General features: G+C 32.4%; 1 long non-coding RNA gene across 1 annotated transcript; it reads left to right on the top strand.

Annotated features, from left to right (window-relative positions):
- Positions 1–977: 977 nt before the first annotated feature.
- LOC133801883 (uncharacterized) lies at positions 978–2,476 on the top strand. The gene is made up of 3 exons (XR_009877045.1): positions 978–1,508; positions 1,846–1,932; positions 2,229–2,476. It is a non-coding gene; the product is annotated as an uncharacterized LOC133801883 (long non-coding RNA).
- Positions 2,477–6,319: the final 3,843 nt, after the last annotated feature.

Below are 6,319 nucleotides of genomic sequence, written 5' to 3'. Positions count from 1 at the left end.
ATAAAAATATCGTGTTCTTATTACTTTTTTGCCATTACGTTCTTCTCAACACATTCATTCATATCAAGCATATTCTGACTCCGTGTCAGTGGACCAAATTCTGGGTCAACAGTACTAACTTTTTAGTAACTCTCATTAAATAAATTGTGTCAATAGTAATATGTTATTTGATGAAACATGAGCATTGTTGCATTTGGTGCTAATTCAACAATTTGGTGCTTTTAAATGCACAACGAAGGCCCAACTTTTCTTTTGTCTATTTGGTGCTTTTAATTCAATACTGGGGAAGGTATTGACCTGCAATTTTCTTGATGTTTTGTTTTCCAAGACACTCTCAAATAGAACAATAGGTTTTTTCTTTGGAAATTGAAATTTCTTCCCCAATTCTCTCAAAAATAGAAATTTGAGAAGCATCTGAGACTACTCTGTATACAAAATTGAAATTTTTCTTCATATATATATATATTGATTTTGACTATTAAATGTATTACTCGTTATTGATGGGGATCTTTAGCATTGGCAGACTACATCATGCACATCTTTTTTCTAATAAACTTTTATGCGGTGTGTGTTTGGTTTCCAGATTCAGCAAAGGAGAGCTTCCTATGTATGAAGTGAGGTAATACTTCCAACTACTTATAGAACTTCCTTAGTATCAAGTTTCTAGTTCTTATGGTTTTCATTTGTGTTCTCTGGTGTTTGCCCAAAGCTCTTTTTGATATAAGGATGAGTTGGTCACTTTCTTTCTAATGAAACAAGAAAACATATCATCTAGCACTAATTTAAAGTCAGCTGAGGAATCTCATATTAGACTTTGTAATTACTGATGTCAGTAATATCAGTTAGATAGTAAAGGTTCTTTCTTTGATTCTGTATCTTAATATATTGTTCTATATTATGATATAATATAATTGGTTTGTCTTTAACAGTCTCCAATAGGAGATGAAGTTTCAATAAGAATGGTTTAGTGCCCCCAATCCGGTTTCTCAAGGTCAAACTCCCTGGTCTTGTAAGTCAACATACCTCTATAATTTTTTAGGCTAATGAGTTCTTATGAATATTGTTGACTGTTTTTAATAATAGATAATTTTTTAATTGTTTCATCTTTCTTTTGTCCAAGTAATCTATAGTGATTACTTTCTTTTTTAATAGTTCTGGGTATTTCTTTTTTTAATACTTTCTTTTGTCAAACATCTTACTTGCCTAGATGTCACGTTAAGTATTATTTATTTCTTTAATTATTTTTATTGTTACACTAAATAAAGAGAAGTTAAGTTTTCAGTTTTACAGAAACATTTACTTTTGCCCTTTGGCTACTGAAGTAATATGATAATTTGTAAACCTCTTTTTTTTCTCTATGGGATACTAAATTGTAGAAAATGACAACTTAACTGTCTATTTTGCAGATTGATGTAGGCATTGGATCTTCATCATTTGCAAGAGGTGTCATTGACCTTGTCTTGGGATATGTCACAAGCTTGGTGATTGACCTGGCTATTTCGATAGAGGTTTGTGTCTTGATACTAAGGGATATGTTTTCTGTTTATCAACTAGCATTTCCTCATTTTGTGTGGTCTGTCTAGTTGTACTTCCTTATTGCTTCTAGGAAAGCCAGACTTATTCCTTTATAAAAAGATTAGTTTTATGGTTGAAGTTAATTTACAATATCCATCTTTGTTGATTTACTCTTAATTCTGAAATGTATGCTATTTTAAATGTGATCACTCTTCCATTTTCTACAATTTGTATAGTCATTCATCTGTCCACAATGCATTTCAGCTTTGCTCCATTTTGTCACTATCCTTTTCTACATTTTTTTACTCTTACAATTTCCAAATATCTTAGGAAAGCCTTAACGTACATGGTGGGGCTGTATCATTGGGACACCCATTAGGAAGCAGTGGAGCTCGTATCTTGGTCACATTGTTAGGGGTAATCTATAAGCTTCCCTTCTCTTGCAATGCATTCCTAGTTTGACATTCTAATATCATTTATATAGTTCTCTGGTTTTGTTTACATGTTTTCTTAATGAGCTAAAGTCATAGTTCGTGGTCATATCTAAGCTTATGCTTTCTACATATACTCATGTGAAGTGATCTCGTGTTTGTCATTTATTCTTTTAAATTTCTGTTGAGAGTTTAGCTGTGGAATAAAAGAGACATTGGTAACTATGCTCTCTCTGATATATTTTACTTGGAATTTCTTAAATAAGAATAATGTTGTTGCAGGTATTGAGACATAAAAAGGGAAAGTACGGGGTTGGTGCCATATGCAACGGTGGCGGGGGAGCTTCTTCACTTGTTCTTGAGCTCCTGTAAGACCTGTAATTGTTTTTGAGCTTATCTTGATTGAATTCTCCTGATCGGCTAGCCAGCTTATAAATAAAGCTAATTGGCTAACCCAATTGTACTCATCACTTGGTTCATTTTCAATAATAAGAATCAATTTCTCATTATTCTCTCATTTTTAATATGTGTCTCCAAATAATAATGGATTGTTAAGGTATATTTATTATATATAACATTAGTTGTATTTGTTAGTTTTAAGTTGACTAAATTTTATTCTTTGTTAGTTGATTAGTTGTAATTTTCTTGTTCTTGGCTATTGATATTGTGTGAGTGGTTTTAGCTTAATTTATTTGTATTTTATCTTACAAACTTTTTCGGTGGTGTTGCTATGATACAAATAAACACTAGAGACATATTAAAGATGGTTCTCACCAGAGCTTACACAGTTGGGTAATGAAAGAAAGTCTCATTTTTTCCTTATGATTATACAATGAAAAAGTTTCCATGCTCCTTTTGATGGTTTATGTATTTGGCATAAGTAAAATAATAATAGTTAGTGGTAGTTTATTTTTGGAAATTGGTGAGATGTGTTTATTAAAAATTGATTAAGTCATGGAGTTTTATTGTGTCAAAACATGATAGGTCTGTTTCCTATTCTATTACTAAGAATGGTAAAGCTGATATTGATTAATAGTAAGATTTTCTTCTGTGTTTTTTTGTCTCATATGCATTCTGATTTGGTTGGTTAATTGGTTATGGTCATTCTTATTCACTTTCAGGGATCAAAGAATCAGATAGAAAAACACATATAAGACTCTGGAGCAACAATCTACTGCAGTAATCTTGTTATTCACTTTAAAGTTAAGACTTCCGGCAACAACACCTCTGGCACTCTACAAATTCCCTAGGTATGGAGCTATGCCTTCTCTCATATTCATATCTCACACATAAGTTTATTAGCAGTGGCAATACGAGTAACTAATTGTTGTTTTTGCCAGAGCATCAAGTGTCTTCCTCCTCTCTTCTAATTCTTTGACTTCTTTTAATTCTGCATTAACTCATATGCTCCCTATCATATAATATATATATAATGCTATAGTTAGCTATGCAATTTCATATATATAATGGTCATTTTCGTATTTTAAAGAAACATAAGTAGTTTTTGGCACAGCTGAGCCTGAGAGCGATGATCATAGAGGAGAAAGATCCTATCTTCATATATTAAGTACTAGTTTAAGCTTTATGAGGTATTGGCATCATCTGACAAAATTGATTCCTTAAGGAGAAAATATAAAAAAATTAGGGTCGATAGAAGATTCTGATCCTGCAATTTCTCTTCTTCATGCTACTGGCATTTAATATTTATCATAATAGGCAACAACTTCCTAAGGAACCCTTAAAAGAAATCAACACATGATTACATCAATACAGTGAAAGAAATTTAAGAGATGTGAAAGTAGAGGAACTGTTTTTCTCCAGTTTCTGCTTTGTTTTCTTTTGGAGTTGTATATTCATTAAAGGTTGTATCGCATATGATGAAGTGCATGCTGGTGCTTTTGAACTTCTTAATTAACATTCATCAGAAGCTTATGGTTGCTTTGCTAATGAATATACTGTGACAGTAACAATAGAACTATTGACTTTAACTATGCTAGTTAGAATTGTATAAATCTTTTGATCTTAGCTTTATTGGTAGATTTGACAATGGTGAAAAGAACTCAACTTTACCAAACTAGCAAATGCTAATCTATTCTGTGCGACTTCAATTAATTGTATCTTTTGCCCACCTGTCATAAACTGATGAAACCAAAAAAGAAAAAACTACTAGTATTTCCTTTATATCTTATGTGGAGACTTGGAAATTATGGTTTTTGACACTCTTATGTAAAAGGCTCATTTTCGAGTAGTTTCGAAGTAGAATGGTTTGTGTTTGCTTTGGTGTAGTTGTGAATTCATTATTTTGTATGTGGTGTCCTTTCTTGGATATAATTTCCATAGCATTTTTCTTGAAGTAATTTGTGATGCTAGATAATAACCATAAAATATTTCTTTGTTTATTTTGCAGATGTGACAAGCGAAGTAGAAAAGGATACTTAAGACATCTGAAAGTAGTAACTCTATTTATTTCTTTGTGTTGAAAGTAGTAACTTTTAACTATGTTGAATATTTAAGACTCTTTGAATACTTAAAGAACATTTTGTTGTTGATGATAGTGTTGAATGTTTTAAACTAATTTGTGGATTGTTAATACAATGTTGAATGTTCTTACTTTTTGTTATTTGAAAATCAAGTTCATTTGATGATACTAGTATATATTAGAAAGCTAATTTTAATTATATAAAAAAAATTAAAATATAATAGAATAAATTAGTGTTATATAAATAAAATATATAATGAGAATTTAAACATATCTAAATATAACAATAATACGAAAATTGTGTTATAATATCTATTACAATAACACTTTTTATGCAAAGAATTGTGTTATGCAAACTTCATTATATAGCACAAATAATGTTATACTAAAGTGTAGTATAACACAAAAACTGTGTTATACTAAAGTGTAGTATAACACAAAAAAAGTGTTATACTAAAGTGTAGTATAACACAAATTAATAAGTATTGAAATGTGTTATATAATCGACTATAAAAAACATAATTAAACACTTATCAATATATTAAAATAACACAGAAAGTGTGTTATCGTTGATAGTATAATAACACATCTGTATAACACTGATAAAGTGTTATGTAAAGTACCCTGACCTACGATAACATAGTCGGTCTTAACACATCAAAAAGTGTTATGGTATGTTTTTATAACACATTTCGGTGTTATTAAAAGCATTTTTTCTTGTAGTGTCTGCTTCATTCGCCCACGACCTAGAACCAGATATATTCCCAGTTTTAGGAAAATCGAAATCCACCAATGAATGGTCCCCCCCAACCTCTTCAAAAACATCCACCGTATCAGCAAAAACCTCCTCCGGGGGATCCCCCCTCACTTCGTCTTCTTCATCCACTCCTTCATGAAGAACCTTGACTGGATCTTCAATTTTGCTAACTTCTAAGTTGCGGGCCTGGTTCGTGCTAGATTTATTGACACCTCGTGTTTTTTAGAAAAATCATTGGTTAATCAATTTTACTAACTTCCATGGTTTAGACCTGGTTATATCCAGGATTTTTAATGATTTAAAACTTAGTCCGTGCTAGATTTATTGACACGTTGCATTTCCTTAAAAGAAAACATCGATTAATCAATTTTACTAACTTCCAACTTTTGGACTTGGTTATATCCAGGATTTTTAATGATTTAACACTTAGTTCATGCTAGATTTATTGACACCTCACATTTCCATAAAAGAAAACATCGGTTAATTAATTTCGCTAGCTTCCAAGTTTCAATCCTTCCAGGGTTGTATGCCCCCCAAGTAATCAGAAAGTGAGCTTCCATGGTAGCTTTGGACAACCGTTATCACGTGAACTAATACATAAATGAAACTATATGAAAGACAAGAAGTACATGATGATTCCTTTATTTCTTAATCAAACGGATTTTATAACTAAGCCTTACATAGAAGGGTGGTATCATCATTGATAATACTTCTTTAGGTGCATAGCATTCCAGGTCCGTGGGACTGTTTCTCCATTAAGTCTAGCTATTTTGAAAGTTCCCTCATGTACGATCTCCACTATTTGATAGGGCCCTTCCCAGCTCGGACCCAAGGCACCGTCTTTGGGGTCCTTGCTTGCCGAAAAGACCCTTCAGAGTACCAGGTCGCCCAAACCAAGATACACCTCCTGACCTTTGAATTAAAATAACGAGTGTTTTTTTGCTGGTAATGTGCGAGCTGTAGCTGCGAATCCTCTCATTTTTCATCAATTAGGTCGAGATACACGCTGAGCAACTCATCATTCCTCTCCTGGTTGAAGTTCTGGAGTCTGTGCGTGGCTATCTTCGTTTTGACGGGAAGGACTACCTCACTTCTGAAAGTCAGGGAGAAAGGGGTGTGCCCCGTAGAAGTTCGGTG

The sequence above is a fragment of the Humulus lupulus genome, chromosome 9 (genome assembly GCF_963169125.1).
Source record: "Humulus lupulus chromosome 9, drHumLupu1.1, whole genome shotgun sequence".
NCBI lineage: Eukaryota > Viridiplantae > Streptophyta > Magnoliopsida > Rosales > Cannabaceae > Humulus > Humulus lupulus.
This window is presented reverse-complemented; position numbering and strand designations above follow the sequence as displayed.